We start from the raw sequence: 24,346 nt of genomic DNA on the forward strand, positions 1-24,346 counted from the left end.
CTGGTTATTCAATATCAAATGGTCAGCTCTGAAAAAAAAAACCCACACAAGTAACATTATATAGACTGGATAGGTTGTGTGTGTGTGTGTGTGTGTGTGTGTGTGTGTGTGTAATATCTATGTTATATAGCTAATATTATATATGTATGTGTGTGTATTGTTCTTACATGTATATATGCATGGTACTTTGAATACAAGGTGCCAATTTTTTGAAAGAAGCATGAAAGTTATATAGGAGGACTTGGAGAAAAGGAAGGGAAGAAAGGAAAAATGTAATTATATTAGAATCTCAAAAAATAGTATATACAATCAAAAAGGAAATCTTGGAGCAGAAAATGAAATCTTAGGAGGAATGTTTTGTGCTGACAGCACTTGAGCTGCCATCTGTCACAGATTTCTTCACCATTGTTAATTCAATTTGTAAGTAAGACTGAAAGAGGGAAATTAAGTTATGTCATTGTAGAAACAAGCATTTAAAAATCAGCTATCAAAAATATACCAGAAGGTCTGAGAACATAGCTCACATGGTAGAATGACTGTCTTACAAGCAGAAAGCCCCGTGTTTAATCTGGAGCCCCACATTAACTTGGTTTGATGGTACACAGCTACACCTGTAATCCTAAAACACACAGAAGCAGGAAGACCAGAAGTTCAGGATTATTTTTAGCATGGAGACATATTCTCCATATTCTTGGCTATATTAGACCCTATCTTTAAAAAGAAAATACCAGCAACATTTTTCTTTTTTGTGTTACAATCTTTATTCAGTTATGGTACATTATCTCTATAGGCATCTTCTAAAAATTCTTATGGTGATAAAAATTGCATTTTGTCAAACTTACAAAATATGTCAAATTCTAGACATTAACACGAGGGAATCTCTAAAAGCAGTTTTGATGTACATGGTTGACTTTCAGCATTTAAGTGTTCAAAAATCAATTATTTAAAAAGACAGACACCTGCTGACTACTTGTGATTAAAACTGTAATACTGAAAACAATGTATTTCAACATATAAATCATTCCAGGGTGTCTTTTATGGTTAAGGAAAAGTTAGTGACATTATTTTTAATGACTGGGTGATTATAAAACAAAGAAGAAATTCATGATATAGATACAAGTAAGACTGGTATTTTGTCATCATATGATTATGATAACCATTAAACTGAATATAAAGAATAATTGTTCTTCATATCCTAGACTGTAAGGGGATCAGATTTTAGGGACAGCATATATATACTTACACGTTTCAGAAGAAAACATCGATCTAGCAACTTTGAAATATTCATTTCTCATCATGCTGTTGCAAATGAAGAACAGGAAGCTATATCTTTAAAAAATAACCTCGTTGTCCTTCAGCTTTATAAAAATTAAACCCTGAAAGAATACTTATCTTAATATGTAAATTAAAACATTTAATAATTTGGAACAAAAACCAAAGGATACTAATGAAGACAATATAGTCATAAAGGTCTTAAGCGAGCCTTAGAACAATGTTCAAAATACACACTCAACAATGTGGGAGTTAGTGCTGCCCAGAACTGATGGTGTAAATATCACAACTATTACTGACAAGATACATGCTATCATAAATTCTTAGTGGGTCTATAAAGAAAATTTTCAAATTAAAATATTTTGTAAAACGTCAATACAAAGAGAAATACATACAAAGAGAAACAAAAAAAAACAAAGTTAAGTAATGCAATTTATTCATGTACTATTGTTGAAGTCGCTTTTGTTGATTTTCTTCTTTGACAGTTTTGTATACGTATAAGCTTCACTACTTTATATGATGGCCAGGCTTCTGGCCTGGAAAGTGTGACTAAGGCCCACAAACACAGATTCCACATTTTCTCCCATATGTGTATCCTCCATTAAAATCTTCCATTGTGTGTATTTAACTTGGAGTTCAAGTAGAAGCCATGGAACTTGAAAGGGGCTTTGTGAAAGTACCTTAAGGACAGGGACAGAGCAGACGATAGATAATATGAGTGAGGAGGTTGAATACTCAGGATGGAAAGGCTTAAGCAGAAAGGACCTTGGGAATACAGTGTGGAAGGAGGGTGTCATAGTTAGACTTTCTATTGTTATGAATAAACACCGTGATCAGAAGCAAATTGGGGTGGTCACCCATGTACAGTAGAAGGCTCCACAGAGGCACCCATTTTCTAGCATCACAAATGGACTTAATTATACAACAAATAAGCAAAAGATAAAGATGTTTTGGTATATGTATGAAACTCTCAGGAGAAAAACAACCAAGTTAGAATATCCACCTGTATACTAGTTATCTGTGACATAATTGCGTGCTACTGTATATCACAAAGATAGATAATAGTAATATCACAAATAACTCGTGGTACCAAGAGAGTGTGCTTTGTGCTATGGTAACATTCGATACAGATATGGCAGGGCTCTACTGTCTCATATCTATACTCAGCTGTGACGTCCAAATTCTCATTTGTGATGTTACAAACCTGAAGCATGAGATGACATTGCAAGCTTGTGCCATCTCAAGGCTGTACTGTGACATCACAATGCTGATTTATGCATGTTGGCATCTCGATGCCCCACGGTCCCAAATTCCATGTCTTACAACCATTATACTATGTGATTATTCCCCATGATAGCATCATGAGAGCCACTTAAAAATTCACCACTTCCCTCTTCTTGTTGGATGCTACTCCTGCTATACAATGCAAATTGACTCAGCAGCTGTACTGGTTAATTATATGTGTCAATGTTTCCAGATTACAAATGTCACTTGTTTGGTCAAATAATAGACTAGATGTTGCTATAATAGTATTTTCGGTGATGATTAGTAATTGCAGTCAATTGACTTTAGTAAAAGCAAATTAGACATCATAATGTGGGTTAAATTGAGACTTTGACAGAAAAAAAAAAACTGAGGGGCTCCAAAAAAAAAAAAATTCTGTCCCATACTCCCATACTACACTAATGACACACTGCTTTAAATTTTTAGAATTTATAGCCCTCAGACTCAGGACCATAATGTTCTCTGACTCTTCATATATCTAAGCCTGCTTACTCAACATATAGTCTATGTCCTGATTTCCATAAGTATATATGTTATGATGTATATTAAAATGTATATGAGCCCCTGTTTTTTTCTGCAAGAAAACAGTGACCAAAATACCAAGAGATCACACATGTCTCCCATTTTTAATCTACAGACTTCAGCTCCAGTTAATTAAACTTTTTTATGTATTTATTTTATTTTCTAAATTCTTTGTTTACATTCCAAATGCTTTCCCCTTTCCCAGTTCCCCCCTCCCCATATGTTTAATAAGCCTTCTCTACACCCATACTCCAATCACCTCCCTTCTTTTTCTCTGTCCTGGTACTCCCCTACCATGCTGGATCAGGCCTTTCCAGAATCAGGGCCCTCTCCTTATTTCTTCATGGGAGTCAGTTGATATGCTAATTGTGTCTTGGGTATTCAGAGCTTCTGGGCTAGTTAATATCCACTTATCAGTGATTGCATTCCATGTATATTGTTTTGTGATTGGGTTACCTCACTTAGGATGATATTTTCCAGTTGGTTCCTCAGAAAACTGAATGTGACACTACCGGAGGACCCTGCTATACCACTCCTGAGCATATATCCAGAGGATTCCCCAGCATGCAATAAGGACACATGCTCCACTATGTTCATCGCAGCCTTATTTATAATAGCCAGAAGCTGGAAAGAACCCAGATGTCCCTCAGTGGAGGAACGGATACAGAAAATGTGGTATATTTACACAATGGAATACTACTCAGCAATTAAAAACAATGAATTCATAATTAAACTTTTATTAGAGTGGATTCTATACCATTTGTCTATTTTCTTGTTTTAAAATCATTTGATTATTGTCTTGGTTACTAGTCTATTACTGTGAAGAGATACCTTGACCAAGGCAACTCTTATAAGAGAAAGCATTTAAGTGGTGGCTTGCTTAGAAATTCAGTGGGTTAGTATTTTATCAACACAGCAGCACACAGACAGGTATAACATTGATATGGTAGCTGAGAGATTTACAATCTGATCTGTAGACAGCAGGCAGACAGTGAGCCCGGTGTGGGCTTTTAAAACTTCAGTGCCCATCCTCAGTGACACAGCTCCTCTTAATAAGTCCTTGCCTGCTCCAGCAAGTCTATACCTCCTAGGTCTTCCAGTTTACCAAGAGAGGACTAAGCATACAACTGTATGAGCCTATGGGGTCATTGTCATTCAAACCAGCATAATTAGCTTCCTTGTGTTAGAACCTTCTTTAAATCACACCCATGTACAGACTCTATAGAACTCTGAAGTTGATTTATTCATCAAAGGGCCACATAGGGAACAGACTTTATACACTTTGAAAAATGAATGAAACCAATTCATATTCTGCTACAATACATTGTACTTTTATTTCATATATTATAGTTATTATTAATCATTGCATCATACATAATGTATTTTATTTATTACATTATTATATTATATAGATGACATTGCACATGTAAGTAAAGCTGGTGAGAAGCCTCTCTTCCAAAGATAAAAACTAGAAGATATGGCATGCAGTTAGGAGAAAAGATGACACTTGATACTAAACCACAAGGTATTATCTCTCTAGCCATATTTACAAATAAATTGTACTAAGCAATGACTTATTCTCACCAGAAATGAAAACTTTAAAAATGAAGTGGGAAATTTATATAGATATAGGTAAGAGGAATATATTAGATAAACATCAAAGTAAATTTAACATTGGAGAAACAGAATCAGTCAAGTTGAAGAGAATTCGCTATACACTTTCAAATTGAAGCCCAGGGAAAAAGAAAGAAAGAAGAAAATCTAGAGAAAAAAGAACAGATAAGCAGCAGCAGCAGCGTTAGACTGAGGAGTGCTGTCCTTATGTGCAATCAGAACACCAAGAGAGAAAAGTTCATGTATAAAATGATGTATTTAAGGAAGTGGGGCATATTCCACCTACATTTTACGGTAATAAACATTAAGCTTCAATTTATGAAGCTCAATCAACCCTGAGGCGCACACTTGGAAAGAAAGTCAAGGAAAGGTAGACAAGAGTAAATTTGCTTTAGGAAAGTATGTCTTAAAAAAGAAAAAAAGTGGCAATTGATTGCAACATAATAGACCAAAACAATCAAATCAGCAGTATTCACTGTCTTAATAATATCCAAGAATCACTGAAGCAAATCTATGAGGTGTACTGGGATTGGCATGCAAATACCTTGCTGAACAAAGACCTCTTCCCCTCAGAGCATTGTTAAGACATATTCAAGATGTCTGAATGTTAGGATAATGGGATTTTGAAAATTATCTAGTGAAATGTCACATCTGCTGAGTTCCTCAGGAAAAAAAAATGCTGCATGTTCTGTCTCAAATATGGATTCACATTTCAGGTGTGTGTGTTTAACCTGGAGTACTTGTCAAAGCCCAGGAACTAACAAGCCAAGAAGGTTGCATTTAGATAGCATAGATAAGTGAAATCAAAGTCGAGAAAGAGAACTGAAGACAGAAAGGATTGAGCAGGGAGGGGAGCGATGGAAATAGCAAAAGCGTTAACCCAAATAATGTGTGCCTGAAAAAGCTACACAGTGGTCCATTATCTTACAGCCAATGTAAAGAAACATAATAGAGGCTAGTAGAATATGAACACATGGAAAATGGAGAGATACTAGGAACTAAAGGTTTAAGTGGAATGGGGTTAGATAGGTGGGGAAAAGGGGGGGGGGGTAGCGGAGTATAATCAAAGATTAATGATATGTGAACGCCACTGGTTTGTAGGACCATTGAAAATATAAGTAAAAAAGGTAGTCCAAAGAGAGGTACTGCTGTGGTGGACCATGATGTGTCATCTCTCTGCAAGTTATCGGATGGCAGGAGGGGGCTCAAAGGGATTTAAGACAACACACTCCCAATGGTCATCCACCATAACTAGATGGAAAGTCTCTATTATTGAGGACACAACACACTTTGGCTGTAGAAATCAAAACAGACTGACCAGAAAGCACTAGCTTTCTCTCTCTCCATTGCCTAGCTTTCACTGTGTTAGACGGTACCATGCAGGCCTCTGTGTGAGAAAAGACTGCAATGAGCGAGTCCAGCAGTGGGCAGTGCCTTAAAGACATGTCAGGTCAAAATGTACCAACCTGTGCAACATTTGCAAGACTCTGGGGGGCATAACTGAATGCTCTCTCGATTAAGTTTGAGGTCTGTTCCATATGAGGAAATTCATGCCTGTAACATCTATAAATATAGGAAAACCCCACTGCTGTGACTAACATAGGCCCCAGAGACAGGGACACCTATTGATGTTTTGCTGAACAGTCATACCGTCAGACTGCCTCTATATATTTATAATTATGTACATCAACTTGTGCTGTCACGCTTGAGCAGAGAAACTTCGTATTGCATGGTGAGTGATCAATTCATAAACCAACAGCCATATCCTCTTTCCCTCACATAGGTAATTTCCCTGCGTGGAGCCTCTGGGTGTTTGTTCCTCTGTGTGTGGTGTAACTTATTGCATTCAGCACAGCACGCTACACGGTACATGGCACAACACAGCACACCACACAGCCCACTATAGGCCCCTTTAGACGGGATCATGCAGAGATGCTTCCTTTCATGAAGTTATAGCAACACTTTCCCCTCTGAAGTTAAATTTAAAATTCCTCAATTGTGTTTTAAATTACAAACTCTTGAAAGGTTGAATTTTGCCAGAAGTTTGCTTGTGGCATTAATACTGTCTCTGGAGCATTAATGTTTAATTGTAAACAGAGTAAACTATCTGAATTTATAATAATGTCAGATTTGTCTAACATGTTTGTTTTTCACAAGGAACATATGAATTTTTAATAGAATGTGGAGATAACCATTCCCATGGTCTAGAGGATTCATATAACTGCTCCACCAAGTAATTATTTTCTTCACTGACTGAATCAATTGGTTCAAATTTACTCTCTCCTGTCAGCCTCTTAAAAAAGAAATAGTCTATTGACATAAACCCCTAGACAGACAAGTACCTCTAACCATACCTCTTTAACTACATGCAATTCTTTAATAATTTGATAAAAAATGTACTCATGAAACCACTATATTTACTAGTTCACAATATGTAGCATGATATATATCATCCTGATATTTTTATTTTTATATTACTAAGACAGAGTCATACTCTATAGGCCTGACTGGCCTAGAACTCACTATGTGATGAACCAAGTTGGCGTCAGACTCACAGAGATCCACCTGCCTCTGCTTCTCAAGTACTAAGATTAAAAACACAAGCCAAATTCCTGAGATCTTCCTTGTAAAACAGTTATCAAAAAATGTTGTTGATAACAGAAAACCAAGGTTGAGTTCCATTTCCTGTGCCACCTGATATGAAAAAAAGAAAAGGCACACTACCCTAAGCTGTCCTCTGCCCTCCACAGATGTTTCATACCATAAGCATGTGCATTCAAACAAAGCAAATCTAAACTGTAGCATAGATGTGTTAAATGATTGATCTGTTGCTCACAGCAGGCTCCCAATAGTTATAAAAATAAGTTTAAAAAACAGAAACTTAATAGTACATTGTTTATTTCAATTTTCAATTTTTATTATTTCTAGAGTTTTATATCATTATATTAAAATTCTATTCTATAAGTACATACCCATAGTTGTTTATGCTCTAATTTTAAACAGTCAAATGTCTTATCTATAGATCCGTGTTTTAGAGATGGCTATATATACACATACTCCGTGTGCATGCTCATTGTTCAGTAGCTTTGTTTCTGCCTCATATATATATATATATATATATATATATATATATATACATATATATACATATATATAATTTTCATTTCAAATTATTCACAGTATAATTTTATTTATAAATTACATTTAAATAATTTTATATTGCATACTATGTTTTCTGTGCTTCTAAGCCACCACTACACCACTAGTCCCTGGATGTCTTCTTCTCTTTATATCACTGAACTATTTCGCATGGGAACTATTATGTTCTGTAAAAAAAAAAACCCTGATTTTCTTTTCCCTATATCTATATTTCCCTATGTCTGTATCAGATCTGTGCAGGTCACACCTATAGAAACTAATTGTCTTACTAAATGGGAAACTGCTATTTGAGGCTAGTATTTCTCACATTTTTATTCTATTATAGTAATATACAAGAAATAAGGTGATGCACATTAGAAGGTGAACTTTTTTCACAACAAGGGAAAATAATTATTTGATGGTAAAACATAGATGAGGAAGAGCCATGTGGATTGCTGCCATTGGCAACAGGAGATCACTGCCTATATAGTTTCATGAATGGAACTATTTTAAGAGCCTACAGCTAATTGTACTCATTGATAAGACCTTATTCAAATTGTCTTGAGCAGAAAAGAAAGGGCTGTGATTATTAGAGAGCTCTCATAAACCTTCAATTCGTTCTTACTGAGTGTCAGTTTTTGACAAGCCCTAAGAAGTTATTAGAGAGCTACACACAAATCTTGATTACTATTGTATTTTCCAGTGTCATAAAGTATCAAGTTCTATTACCATAACAGAATAAAAATTATAGTAGGTAAAACTGATTATTTAAACCAGCAGTCTGTGTGATATTTTTTAATCTTTATATGAAATCTCTTCTATGAAGACAGATTTTCTAAACGTATATCCTTAAGAGATGTCTTCTGAATGTTTACAGAAATAGCTATTGAGATTAACCAATTGACCATAACAATAAAACTGTATATAAATAAATTCCTAAACCACAATAACTTTGTGATAGTTGATTATTATGTCAATTATCAATAAATTAAAAAAAAAAACATAAGTAGTGACTCAAGTGAGACAGTGTTCTGATTGCCAAAACTTTTGTGGGAAGACTCACCCTAAGTGTGGGTGTCACCTTCTGGTAGTTATCCATATAAAAGGAAGGAAGGAAGGAAGGAAGAAAGGAAGGAAGGAAGGAAGGAAGGAAGGAAGGAAGGAAGGAAGGAAGTGTGATCGCAACAAGGGATGCTGAGAAAGGAGGCTGTGTGCGCATGGCAAAGGACTGATTCCTGAGGAGTATTTTCATTTCCAAGAGATGCTAAGAATGGCAGTCAGGGCATCTGTGAGTCCTGCAGGGAAGGGCCTATTGGAAAAGGAAGAAGAACACACAGTCCTGGCATTAAAGAGAGGCTGACCTCACAGCCACCAACCACTGAGACTGAGAGGAAGATGATTTGCACTTTTTTCTTGACCTTCTCATCCTCTCAGGTGTGAAACAACTTGGTATTATTTCAGTGTAAGCTGAGTTAATAAACTTTATATCACACACACATACACACACACACACACACATACATGTACACACATGCACAAAGCAATAGATGATCCAACTGGATCATGAATTTTTTTATTTCTATAGTTTGAAGATACTCATAAATAAGCATTGTATTACAAAGGAAATAGCTTTTCAGTATCCTATGGCAAATTATTTTCTCATTCCAATACTTTAAAAAATTACTTCTATTGTATAGATTTTTTACTTAAAATATTACTCTATTAGTGAATTTCAGAAGGTTAGTAGTAATAGATTGGGGCATAGCATCATTGAATTGGAGTCCTAATATTAATGATGTTATTAAGCTATTGATGTGGAGCTGGGCAAAAATATTTAATTGATTAAAGAAAGGCTGGCACAGTTGCTCTCCCAAATAAACCAGAATAAGTAACTGAAAACAGGGTTCTTGGCAACTACAAGGTTACATGGTCTTCTAAAGTAGATTTATTTCAAGTTCTGATACAACTAAACTTTTTCAGAACCTGCCTGGTGGCCACCATGATGGTTTTTGCCAGTTACCTAATCACAAGTTTCAGTGAGGTCACGAATCTCAACGCCTTTGAGGAACTTGAGACATTTGCAGGAAGACTGAGACAACTTTAGAAACAGAAAAATCTTACTCTTGATCACCATTAAAGGAGACAAGATTTTGCACAGCCATGGCTGGAAACATGGAATATTGAAATCCGTAGCATTAGAGTTGCTGTTTAGATGCTGGCTCTTGGAACTCACAGCATCACTGAAGAACAGTAGTACAAATTGCTTCTACAATGAAAGCAAGGATGTAAGTCAGTATTGACTGAAAAATAGTAGCTTTCCATGACTTTACTCAAAAGTATCCTTGAATGTATGTGACATAATCTGTCAAACATGACTTGTACCCTTATAACTGCTTATAAAGTTAGTGAGAAGAGTCAGCAGGATTGTGCTCTGTAGGGCTAATCTTTCAGAAAAGAAAATATTTTGTTCACTTCACCAAGTAAAAGAACTTGAAAGAAAAAAAGAAAATCTACATGTACTGAATAAAAGAGAGGTATAAATACCAGCCAGTCTCCTGACTAGATGCAGAAACAAGGGACAATTCTCTAGGAGGCTAAAAGTCGTGTATTTGCTTTGATTTCTGTGTCTGTCTGTCTGTCTGTGTCTCTGTCTCTCTATCTCTTCTGCTTCTCTCTTTTTGTCTGAAACTCTGCATCTTTGCTTCTGTCCATGTTTTCTCTCTTTGTCAGCTCACGTTCATTGTATTATATAAAACAATAAAACGCTGTGTTTAGTTACACTGCTTGCTGTAGTGCGCTACATATGTATAGTATACACACCATGTACTACGTATCTGACACAGTGTTGTTTTAGTTTGTGATTTGTGCCGTGGTTTATACAATATCAAGACAGGCCAGTGATTTAAATGGATGGAGAACCAGGAGCAAATGCCCATCAATGGAGAATGAAGACTCTGGAAGAAATCATGTCTTCCCTTTATGAAAAGGTATAAGATACAATTGATATAAATAAAAACTGATTCTTCCCCTTATAGACAAAAAGTATGGAAGGAATCTGTGGGTCCATAGCAACTCCTGAGCTGTGTGTTCTACCTTGTGTCTCACATGGCTCAATTGTGGTGCACCGTCTGGTCCCACAAACTCAAACAGGGCAATGAAATGTTTGTGACTAACATTTATGCTCCATGGATTCATGCATTTAAAGTTCACTTGGAAACTGATGTGAGAGAAGTGAGTTTCTGATGATCAGTCTCTCTGCTCTCACAGCAGGGGCATTGGCTGCATCCTGCTGACTTTGAATTTATAGGGCAAAGGAGATGTTGTAACCAAAAGTTGTTACTTCTCTTCCTTAACAAAACCTGGGATTTCTTGTAGTTATACTAAACAAACAAAGAAATAGACAATTACAGGAACTCTAACGCCCAGATCCTTTGAATGTTTTGAGTTTTAGTAGATAGTAATAAAATGAATTCTCTTACTGTGGCTCTTTTTTTCCACTGAATTTTCATTTGCCTCGTGGTGGTTTTTGTGTGTGTGTGTGTGTGTGTGTGTGTGTGTGTGTGTATGATATTTCTTCCAAGATCATAGATGAACACTAAGCTACCATTACTGAAACTCCTGTATTTTGTACCTCTGGCAAAGGTCTTCTGCTTTGAAATAAGAGAACATTTTGAGTTTTTAAATGACTTGAACCTATTCAGTATTTTAGAAATCAACTAAATCATGCAACTACTTTTAGGTACATGAGCTATGGGATTTCAAACAGAATACTGTTTTTCTTTTGTTTTGTTTGTTTGTTTGCTTTCTTTCTTGCTTGGTTGTTTTTTTTGTTTGTTTTGTTTTGTTTTGTTTTGTTTTGTTTTGTTTTGTTTTGTTTTTGAGATAACATCTCACTATGTGGCCCTAGCTAGCCTAAAACTCATGGTAAAGTAGGTTGGCCTCAAATTCGCATCTGCCTCTGAAGTGCTGGTATTAAAAAGGTGAATCTTACCACATCTGGCACAAACATGATACTTTTAAATAGGTTGTAGAAATGACCTCAGTCTCTGACACACCCAGAAACAAGTAGATCCTAAGCATGTTTGTTAGTATTCTGTCTAAGCTCCACCCCACACTTACCTGGCAACAAACAGCCAGGTATGCCCTGCCCCATAGACCTGGCCAACTATAAAAGGGGCTACTTGCCCCTCCTCTCTCTCTCTCTCTCTCTCTCTCTCTCTCTCTCTCTCTCTCTCTCTCTCTCTCTCCTAGCTCTCTCTCATCACACTCTCACCTCTCTGCCCCTCTTGGGCTCTCCTCCCCTCCCCCCTCTCTCCACTTGGTCATGACCAGCCTCCACTTTTCTACTCTCTCCTTTCTCCTTTCTCCTCTCTCCTCTCTCTCTCTCTCTCTCTCTCTCTCTCTCTCTCTCTCTCTCTCTCTCTCTCTCTCTCTCTCTCTTCTCTCTCTCTCTCTCTCTCTCTCTCTCTCTCTCTCTCTCTCTCTCTCTTTCTGCCTTTCTCTACCTCCACTATACCATTAACTCCCATCCTCTGTCCTGAATAAACTCTATTATATACCATTTCTGTGTTCCTGTGGTCCCTCAGGGGGAAGAGGTGCCTGGACATGGACCCGCCTAGGCTCCCCCTTCCCCCACACCGCCATGCCACACTCCCTAAACCCCCCTCTCTTTTTTTAAACCCCCTTCAATGTTGCTTTCTATCTCAAGCATTATAATGCACTGACAAGTTCATTGTTCATTCAAAATATATCTTATTCTATACCAGCTACCACTTACTGTAATGAAATTATTCATGTTACATTATTTCAAATGGTCATGAGTGATACTTCTTGAATTTCTTTATTACAATTAGGTTATTCTTTCATCAGATCATGACTGAACTTCAATTTCCAGATTTGAAGATCCATGATACCAATTTTGTAGCAAAAAATATCAAGTATCTATCCATCATAAGTGACAAATATCTCAAGGTAACTCAGATTTGCCTAAAAAGTAGTTGAAGGGGTTTGAGAAGGACTCTGTGGTGTGCCACTGAGGGAACATTTAGCACGACACTGCCAGACTAGCACTAGAGGAAAGCTATGGTTTGTCCCTAAAATCAGAGATCAGGAATATCACTGAGACACTGTCAAGGGGTGACTCTTAGAATGAGGAGGTAAATTAAGATCTGAAAACCAGACATATGAGGCAAACTGACTGGCTAGACTGCAGTCACAGCTGGAGTGTTGGCTGAATCCCTCTACAGAGACTTCATATCTAAGATATACCTGGAGAGTATTATGTCATGTTTGAAAACGCAAGTATAATGACTCTGCCCGCCACATTTGCAAATTTAGGGGAAGAACTGGCTCTGGCATTTAAAAGACATGTGAAGAAACAAATGATGGAGAGGACCCGTGAGCCAGCGCACCAGTGATCAAGTTTCAGCTCCTCCTGGTAGCAGCTGATCCCATGTCTTTTCTGACCTGTTGATTTGTGCTCATAGTTAATATTCATGATTTAAATAAGGCTTTTCCAAAGGACTTTTAGCATGTGTTCCAACACATGTTATCATTTTATAACAGATGCTAAAAGAAAACATTAAAGATTAAGGACTTTGTTTTTGTTCTTTAAAACAGATTTTATCCTATGAAAGGAAAGAGAAAAAGACAGACAGACAGACAGACAGACAGAGAGAACTGTATTTATTAAAATTCAGAAAAAGTAGAATAAACATTAGACTACAAACTTCTAAAAAACCAACAAGGAAATGATTAGGAAAAAATATGTATCATTATGTTTCAGAAAATGCAGCAGTTGCCTGGAGCTAAGAAGCAAAACGCACATCTAGACCCAAGAGAAAACCTTATGAAATGAATAACTGCAAATGCAAGGATTTCATACCAAAATATACTTATGGATATAATAACGAATCTGTTACAGAAAATGCTTTGGGTGTTATAACATCCTACATCCTATTTCTATTTCCTAAACTCCATCTCACAGTGCTCCATCTGTGAAATAATCATGCTGCAATTTGTGTTTTTAAGGGAGAGAAAAGGAAAGGGGAAAAAGCCAGTTTGTAGGATCAGCCAATATTAATTTACAAAAATGGCATAGCGAATCTGACTGTAGTTAAATAATCCTAACCATTCTCCTCTTTAAAACTAATCGGCTGGGAAATGCTTGAGAAAATTAGGAATGAAGAAGAACTGTGAGAGGGAATTGAGAGACCAGAAGCTGGGGAAATGGGAGCATAAAAGGCAGAGAGAGAGAGAGAGAGAGAGAGAGAGAGAGGGAGAGAGAGAGAGAGAGAGAGAGAGAGAGAGAGAGAGAGAGACAGAGACAGAGACAGAGAGACAGAGAAACAGACAGAGACAGACAAAGAGAGTGATAGAGACAGAGAGATAGGATGATGGTGATGATAATAATGGGGAAGAGAAAGAAGAAAAATACAAAGAGAAAGACAAAGGGAACCTGTAAAAGGAATCAAGGACAGAAAATGATAGTGCAGGTGGTGGCGGCAGTGTAGCAGTGGCTGGTCCAGCTGAAGGGCCATCAGCAGTGGAACCAAGGTGACAGGGTCCATGCAGGCCCTGCTCCCATGACCACTGACCTTCGCTGGCCAGCTGGGCTGCAAGCAGCGGGGGATTTACGGTGCCTTTCACCTCACAGAAGCCACTTCAGAACTCTGCCTCCCGTCAGCCACGAGAGACTCGCCTCCATCTTGGTTCTTGGACTCCAGAGAGATCAGACAGACTGAGGTAGGCAAATATAACCCGAGGCCAACATCATGGGGGTCTAAGCCCGACGGGCATTGGCCTGCAACCAGGCCCTCGGCTGTTCGGAGGGCCATCGGGGTGCCAACCCAGCCAGGAGGTTTTTTTGCCCAGCCCGGCCCGTGGGCCACCATTTTGCCTATAGGACACCAGAGAGTTCTAGCAGGCAAAGCCAGCTAACAGGCATAGCCCGAGGCTAACATAGTGGGGGTCTAGGACCCAACAGGCCCTGGACTGACCCCAAGAACTGGGCTGCTCAGTGGGCCATCTGTGTGTCAACCCACCCCGGAGGTTGTTAGCCCAGCAGACTCTCCCGGCACTTTCAGGGAGCTTGCTTGCACGCACGCCTTCCATCCTGGCCATCTGACAGACCCAATTAACTTTGCTCGGACCTTGGTCTGCCAGGCTATTGCCTAGACTCAGGGCCTCAGCAGCTAGGCTAGCCTTGTGTGCACCAACCCGGAAAAGGTCCCCGCAGCATACACCCTCAGCACTCCCTGAGGGAGCAAATTGGCACCATCTGGTTCACAGACACAATCTGGGGCAAAGCACACTAGGGCTGCAAGGGCACCCAAGAGGAAGACAGCACATCAGCAATCTGCTACAGGGGAAACCCAACCATCCAGTGTTGCAGAAATAGCCCCAGAGCCTCTCAGGAGGCTCAAACACCAGCCAGAGACAAGACCAACTAACTCCAGAGAACAAGATGGCAAAGAGCAAAAGCCAGAACACTACTAACAGAAATCTAGGCAATATGGCAGCATCTGAACCAAACTCTCCAACATCAGCAAGTCCTGGTTACACCAACACACCAGAGAAACAAGATTTGGATTTAAAATCACTGGTCATGATGCTGCTAGAAGAACACAAAAAGGACATAAATGAATCTCTTAAAGAAATACAGGGGAACATGAATAAACTAGAAACCCATATAATGGAAACACAAAAATCACGTAGAGAAATGCAGGAGAATAAGGCTCAAGAGATAGAAGCCGATAAAGAAGAAACACACACACACACACACACACACACACACACAAAACTTAAAGAAATGCAGGAGAACTTGAGTCAAAAGGCAGAAGTCATGAAAGAGGAAACACAAAAATCTCTTAAAGAATTACAGGAAAACACAAACAAATGATGGAACTGAGCAAAACCATCCTGGATCTAAAAACAGAAATAGAAACAACTAAGAAATCACAAAGGGAGGCAACTTTGGAGATAGAAAACCTTGAGAAGAAATCAGGGGCCATAGATGCAAATATCAACAACAGAATACAAGAGATAGAAGAAAGAATCTCAGATGCCGAAGATACCATAAAAACCACTGACTCAACAGTCAAAAGAAAATGCAAAATACAAAAAGCTTGTATCCCAGAACATCCAGGAAATCCAGGACACAATGAGAAGACCAAACCTAAGGATTATAGGTATAGATGAGAGTGAAGATTTACAACTGAAAGGGCCAGCAAATATCTTCGACAAAATTATGGAAGAAAACTTTCCCAACTTAAAGAGAGAGATGCCCATGAAAATACAAGAAGCCTACAGAACTCCAACCAGACTGGACCTGAGCAGAAATACCTCTTGCCACATAATAATCAAAACCCCAAATACACTAAACAAAGAAAGAATATTAAAGGCAGTAAGAGAAAAAGGCCAAGTAACATATAAAGGAAGACCTATCAGAATCACAGCAGACTTTTCACCTGAGACTATGAGGTACTAGCTTGGGCAATTAGACAACATAAGGAGGTCAAAGGGATACAAATTGGAAAGGAAGAAGTTAAAGTATCATTATTTGCAGATGATATGATAGTCTACCTAAGTGACCCTCCAAAAAAACTCCACTAGAGAACTCCTACAGCTGATAAACAACTTCAGCAAAGTGGCAGGTTATAAAATCAACTCAAGCAAATCAGTAGCCTTCCTATACTCATAGGATAAGCAGGCTGAGAAAGAAATTAGGGAAATGACCCCCTTCACAATAGCCACAAAGAGTATAAAGTACCTTGGGGTGACTCTTACCAAACATGTGAAAGATCTGTATGACAAGAACTTCATGACTATGAAGAAGGAAATGGAAGAAGACCTCATAAAATGGAAAAACCTCCCATGCTCATGGATCAGCAGGATTAATATAGTTAAAATGGCCATTTTGCCAAAAGCAATATACAGATTCAATGAAATACCCATCAAAATCCCAACTCAATTCTTCATAGAGTTAGAAAGAGCAATTCTCAAATTCATCTGGAATAACAAAAAACCCAGGATAGCTAAAACTATTCTCAACAATAAAAGAAATTCTGGGGGTATCAGTATCCCTGACCTCAAGCAATACTACTGAGCAATAGTGTTAAAAACTGCATGGTATTGGTACAGTGACAGGCAGGCAGATCAATGGAACAGGATTGAAGATCCAGAAATGAACCCACACACCTATGGCCACTTGATCCTCGACAAAAGGGCAGAAAACATCCAATGGAAAAAATACAGCCTTTTCAACAAATGGTGCTGGTTCAACTGGAGGTCAGCATGCAGAAGAATAGGAATTGATCCATCCTTGTCTCCTTGTACTAAGCTCAACTCCAAATGGATCAAGGACCTCCACATAAAGCCAGACACTCTAAAGTTAATAGAAAAGAAACTGGGGAAGACCCTTGAGGACATCGGTACAGGGGGAAAGTTTCTGAACAGATCACCAATAGCGTATGCTCTAAGAGCAAGAATTGACAAATGGGACCTCATAAAATTACAAAGTTTCTGTATGGCAAAGGACACCATCAAAAGGACAAATCGGCAACCAACAAATTGGGAAAAGATCTTCACCAACCCTACATCAGAGGGCTAATATCCAATATGTATAATATCCAAAAGAAGTTAGACTCCAGAAAACCAAATAACCCTATTAAAAAATGGAGTATAGAGTTAAACAAAGAATTTTCACCTGAAGATCTTCAGATGGTGGAGAAGCATCTTAAAAAAATGCTCTACTTCATTAGTCATTAGGGAAATGCAAATCAAAACAACCCTGAGATTTCACCTTACACCAGTCAGAATGGCTAAGGTTAAAAATTCAGGAGACAGCAGGTATTGGCGAGGATGTGGAGAAAGAGGAACACTCCTCCACTGCTGGTGGGGTTGCAAATTGGTACAACCACTCTCGAAATCCGTCTGGCAGTTCCTCCAAAAACTGGGCACCTCACTTCTAGAAGATCCTGATAAACCACTCCTGGGCATATACCCAGAAGATTCTCCAGCATGTAATAAGGATACATGTCCCACTATGTTCATAGCAGCCCTATTTATAATCGCCAGGAGCTGGAAAGAACCCAGGTATCCCTCAACAGAAGAGTGGATGCAACAAATGTGGTATATATACACAATGGAGTACTATTCAGCCATTAGAAACAATGAAATCATGAAATTCTTAGGCAAATGGATGGAGCTGGAGAACATCATACTAAGTGAGGTAACCCAGATTCAAAAGATGAATCATGGTATGCACTCACTAATAAGTGGATATTAACCTAGAAAACTGGAATACCCAAAACATAATCCACACATCAAATGAGGTTCAAGAAGAACAGAGGAGTGGCCCCTCATTCTGGAAAGACTCAGTGAAGCAATATAGGGCAAAACCAGAACTTGAAGTGGGAAGGGTTGGGTGGGAAAATAGGGGGAGGGAAGGGGGCTCATGGGACTTTCAGGGAGTGGGAGTCTAGAAAAGGAGAAATCATTTGAAATGTAAATAAAAAATATATCGAATAAAAAATTAATTAAAAAAAAGAAAGAAAATGATAGTGCAGAGAGAATAGGAGACACCACAGCAGCAGTGACTCCAGCATCTTGGCCCCACACAAGGGAGATTTCAGTCACATTTCTACTCTTTTGATTTACCATCCATAAAATAGAAAACGTATTTTAGCTGTCTACACTTAATTCCTGATGGAAGACTGAGTTTTGGAGTATGGGCACAGCCAGATACTTCTTGAAAATATGGTGTGTTTGTGTATGTGAAAGAGGAGAGGGATGAGGGACAAAAATCAGAAGTCTATAAGTAAGCCAGGAAATATATGATTTTGAGACAATCGTCCATTTGTAACTAGAGCTTGCCTTTTGAAAGTTGAAATAAAAAAAAAAGTCATCTGAGCGTTTATCACTATGAAGCCATTGACCATTTTTAAATGAAAATTATTTACCATTAATATCCTAAGAAAGAGACAGGGGAGTTTAATCAGGATTAAAGTACTCTACACTCACTACATTTATGTACAGACCGCAAGACTGAGAGTTACTGCTTCCATTGTACTGATATTCAAGGAAGTTTAAAGGCAAGCGGTGTAATAAGGAACTAAATACAATAAACTTTTATAGAGTTTTTCATTTGTTTTCTATTTCCATTTACTTCATACAATGCTACCTCTGTCTGGAGCCTATACTGACTTTCCCAAGCCCTCATTGATACAAAAGTTCAGCTTGCACTTTTGAGGAGAACAGGTGACGTTTTATTCTGGAGCTTAATACCGGAGACCATTACTGGGACACATATTGAGCTCACAACAAGTACAGAGCTCCTAAGTGCTGATACTTGCACGGTGTTTTTTTCATGGCAACAGAACAAGAATGGAGTAACCTGAGGAGCCTGAAGAAACTCGTTGGTGGTAATACCAGGTTATAGCCAAAGAGGGAAATCTCAGCTTCGGATGATATCCAATGATATTCTTAGCCTTTTGGTAGTAGAGTTTAGTTGTCTCTTATTACATTCCCAATGATTTCATCTGATAACTACATGGTGTTAGGTCAAATACTAAGGTCGGCTGGGAAGACAACATAAATAGTTAAAAATAATTTGACTTCTAACCTTCTGAAAGAGTAGGGGTTAGAAAAATTCTCTAATACGCAGACAGACAGGACCACACAGGACCGTAACTTGGTAACAGGTGGTAAACTTCCAAGATGCCAAGCTTCCTCCTTACCCTCCTGACTCTAAGCCTGTCAGCTTTAAACAAAGGCCTCTGGGGCTGTTTCTGCTGTAGGCCTTCCAGTAGGCCCCCTGCTCATGGATTGGCTCAACCATTTCAAGTAGATCAGGACTTGTTACACAGTAGCTGTTGGCCAATCAACTAGGGTCTTTCTTCAAGCTAACCAACCCTAAATTCGGGGAGGGAGACCCCGAAAGATTTTAAAAACCTGCTGCCCTTAAGGGAAAGCTGGGTTTGGCTTCAAGATTCCCCACTTGGCATTGCAAAGAGGCTTGCTCTCTGTGTTTACATATTTGCATTCCCTCACACCTAGTAAAAAGCCTTTGTTCAACTGCTATTGGCCTGCATCCGCTCCTGTTTGCTGGTTTCTAGATTTCTCTGCTGCTACCTGCTATACTTGATTTTTTCTCTCCTTTTAATTCTTTAACTGATAAAGTGAAGTCAGTCAAAATCCCTAGAGAGCAACATGGTGTTCTAGCTGTTCAGATTCACAGTTAGTGAACCTTGCAGAATCTTCAAGATGAGTTTATCTTTTGGGTAGAATTTAGGCCAGCCAACTATTAGCGGTGCTGGCCTATGACCACAGTCTAAACATACCCTGACCCAACTTGGACTAGTTGAGCCAAGGCCCTGTGGCTGGAGGCCCAAGAGGCCTTTGTTTATATTATTATTGTTGTTGTTGTTGTTGTTGTTGTTGTTACTATTTAATCTTTTCTTACAGTATAGTTGTTATCCCCCTCCCATCCCACCCTCTGACCATTCCTCTTCTTATTTCTCCTCCCCCTTTCCTAAGAGGATGTCCCCAACCACCCAGATCCACCCCATTCCCCATTTCCTAAGGCCTCAAGTCTTTCAAGGGTTAGGTGTATCTTCTCTCACTGAGGCCAGACCCTGCAGTCCTCTGGTGTATATGTGTTGAAGCCTCCTATCAGGTGAGTGTGCTGCCTGGTTAGTGGCTCAGTGTCTGAGAGATCTCGGAGGTCCAGGTTAGTTGTTTATAAGCAATAGGATTTGTTTCAGGTCAGGAGGGTAAAGAAGAAACCAGGCATGTTGGAAGTTTGCCACCTTTGTTATCTAGTCTCTGCCAATCAGGAACTATGTCTAACTCCATTACTAGGTGAGAAGTCAAATTATTTTGAACTATTATTGTCTTCCCAGGGTACCTTTGTTAGATACCTCTTATCTGATAGAAATTAAAATAGTTGCATAGGACTGAAAAGAAAAGAAATGCTAACTTTTAGCATCTATCTCCACACAGTCACCCAATCAGCTATTATTTGAAGGCATATGCAGCAGTTGCATTCTTACCCCTCCTCCTCCACCTCTTCCTCCCCCTCCCCCTCCTCTTCCTCCCCCCTCCTCCTCCTCTTCCTCCCCTTTCCTCTTCCTCCCCCCATTTCTCTACTTCTCTTCTTTGCCTCCTCCCCCATGTTCTGTCCTAAGTGAATTGAATAACATTAATCAAAGCACTGCTGATTTGAGAGTCTGAACCGCAGATTAGCCGTCAATCACACAGTGAATTTAGGTTCCATTTAATCTTTGTCATTCAGCTTTCAAATGTATAATCTATATAAAGAAAGGCAATGATTATTCCATTTTAAATGACAATTAAAGCATTCCGTTTGAATTTTCTGTCAATAGGGGAAAGTTTTAAAAATGAATGCTCCCATCTCAGCAGTTATAATTGAAAGGACCTATTGCCTCATAATCTCTTCCTTTATCTGTGAGTGAGAACACTTGAAAAAGCAGAATCGGAACTTAATTTTTGACACAATTTTCTTTTGCAAAATAATGCTGTGTATTTCAGATATCAAGTTTTTTTTTCTGTGCTATCTTGAGGTAATTCTGTAATAAAAGAATGGTTTTCTTTGCTTTCACAAATCTGAAAAAAAAAAAAAAAAAACTCCCTGCAAGCCCTCTCTTAAGGATCTCAGCTCAGTGCCCTGTCCTGTCCAGTCATCCCTGATGACTCTTTCTTTCTCTAATGTTGATGAAAACGACCATGTGGAAGCTGGCATACCTAAGGGGTAAAGAATAAAGGATGTAGGATGGTATTGTTCTACTGGCTTGTTGTGTAGAGAGGCTTTAGAATATTTATGAAACATGACCATTTAAAATGTAAATAACCAATATTCTGTCATAAGACAAGAAGTTATTTCAAAGAATTGGAGAAATGTGGTCAATATTCGAGGCAATCTTATGCCTAACCCAAATCAGCAGCTATACTGTACTTAAAAACCATAGCAGCTGCTAAAAATATTTCTATTTCTCTGACAATAAGTTCTCTTTTTTCATTAAAATTAATGTTGTATTTTAATTGCCCATTTTCCCATACTTAAATTTTCATTATCTAAATTCATATTGCGCGCACACACACACACACACACACACCTTAAACAAAGGTAGAATCATAAATAAACAAAATCCCCAGATCCAGTCACAAGAAACCTCCTTTTCGGTGATTGCTCTTGGTAATGCAAATGCACTTGGATGTATCTCAGAGTCTGAAGGTAAGCCCCTCCTGCTGAAGGCACTACACACATAAGACATGAGACTCAGATTACTTGAGCTGGGTCTAGCCTCCTTCCTATTCGACAGCTTCCATTGTACCAGAAAGTATGAAGTAGCCTGCCAAGCAATTACTAGTCCTATCCAGCTGTCTCACCTACAAACAACACTGACCAGCAGAGCAAGATAACCATAAAGTGGCAATAGTGGTACTCAGATGTTGGTGGCAATCAAGATTTGAGTCCTACTCACCAGAAAGAAAGTCATGTCTGGTAATGGAAACCTGGACAAATACATAGGGCTAGTGAGGTCATGAATCTTAGAAGAGTTGGACCACTAATTCCCTAACAACAGTCTAATTATTATCCTTATCCCCACAGATGACTATAGCTATCACCCTTCATCAAAGAGAGTTCTCTATGGAAAATGGAGGCCATTACAGAAATCCACACCTGAACTCAGTGCAAGACCAGTGGACTGTGGAGAAGTCCAACCCCAATAGATCATTTGCAGCATAGCTCCCTCATCTATGACACAAGAAGCATCACAGAAAAAGCTGTAGGGATATTGTAAGAACCAGAATGCCAGCAAGTAGGCTGTGTGAGTCCTTCTCTTAGAAATAATTCCATAGGCATGATACAGTCATGTTTGTATGATAACATCTATAAACATAATAAAGCAGAAGGGGGAAAATTGTACATGGTCCCAACCCCAGACAAAGAATTACAGGGAACTGATGACTGCAAGTGGGAGAATCAGCCTCTTTAAAGGGTGAGTCTAAATTGGTCATGCAATTGAAGTGGCTGGTCCATTTTAGTGGATATGTAAGTTTGCCTATAATGATACAGTTCCATATATAAATGTGCATTCATTGACATGTTTAGAGAAGAAAAGTTGAAACAAAATGCTACGAAATATGTACAAATTTTATGAGTCTTCCCAGACTTCACAAAAGCAATCATGCCTTTCCATCAATTTAGGATAAAAAGTTGAAAATATTTAAAGTACATGAAATTTGCAGGATCATCCCTACAAAGCAAAAAAAAATTGCAAATAGTTGAAAGCCTATGATCAGAAATATTCATTTTGACCAATTTGTCATATTGAAAATCTTGTCATTATGATTGATTTCTTGAATCTGCCATCTTATTTTTAAAAAAATCACCTGTAGTTTAGTAAAATTGCTCCATATACAGTTTCTGGAGTGACCACTAAAAGTGAAGCATCCTCCCGATAAAAGACTGCCTGCAACCTGAAGGATCATAACCTTTGAGAGAATTCATTACTTTATTTGCTTTACATTTATTCACTCTTTGTGAAATTAATGGCTACATGTGTAATATATTATAAATTTATGAGTGCTTGGATTTGACCAACATTACCAGGGATTTGTGACATTCAAAGACCTCACAACTATCTATGTTACACTATATCAGAAATGCATATGTCTAAGAAATATCATTAGGCAGAGGACAGGAAGGTATGCTTCCACATACACAGAGTACAAACGAACAAAGCTAATTTTACCAGATGAATTCCATCACAAGTGATGTTGAGAAAAAGGTATTGCAAAATGAAAGATCATTTGTGCAAGAGATTTTCAGGTTATTTGTAACTGTTAGTAGCTTTATTTTTTTTTAAAGATTACATGTTCTATATGACTTGACAATAATGTGTAACTTGGCCAATTACACAAATGAGATTGGAAATAAGACTAGAGAGGAGCATAGGAAACAAAGTAAGACCAGTGAGTGTCTATAAACAATACTATCATTCAGAGCACTGTGTGTGTGTGTGTGTGTGTGTGTGTGTGTGTGTGTGTGTGTCTGTGTGCAGGTGACACTTTAGGAGGACGATGACGAATATCTTTCTTTATAGGAATGATGTGGTATATGACCCTTCTACCACTGGGACAGAATACAGCGCAGTAATTATCCTAAATTCTTGTTTCCACTCTGAAAGCAGGAGCTGCCTGACGTTGCAGTGGTGTAAGGACATGAAAGGATACAAATTGCGCTTTTAAGGGGCTTCAGAAAAGCTCAGCACAATGGCGAAACACAGGAGCGGCCCAAACAATGCAAACATGATTAAGATGCTTAAGTAGAAATCACAGACAGAACGTGGAGTGGATTAAGTCTCAAAGCAGAAATCATTAGAAGAAATAGAAAAGGATATTCAAATGGTGTTTCAAACTCTAGGGTGCCTCCCCAAAAGCCACCTGAAGGCAAAAAATGAAACATAAAAACAATATGCCAATACATAAA

This window comes from Apodemus sylvaticus, chromosome 4 (genome assembly GCF_947179515.1).
Source record: "Apodemus sylvaticus chromosome 4, mApoSyl1.1, whole genome shotgun sequence".
Taxonomy (NCBI): Eukaryota; Metazoa; Chordata; class Mammalia; order Rodentia; family Muridae; genus Apodemus; species Apodemus sylvaticus.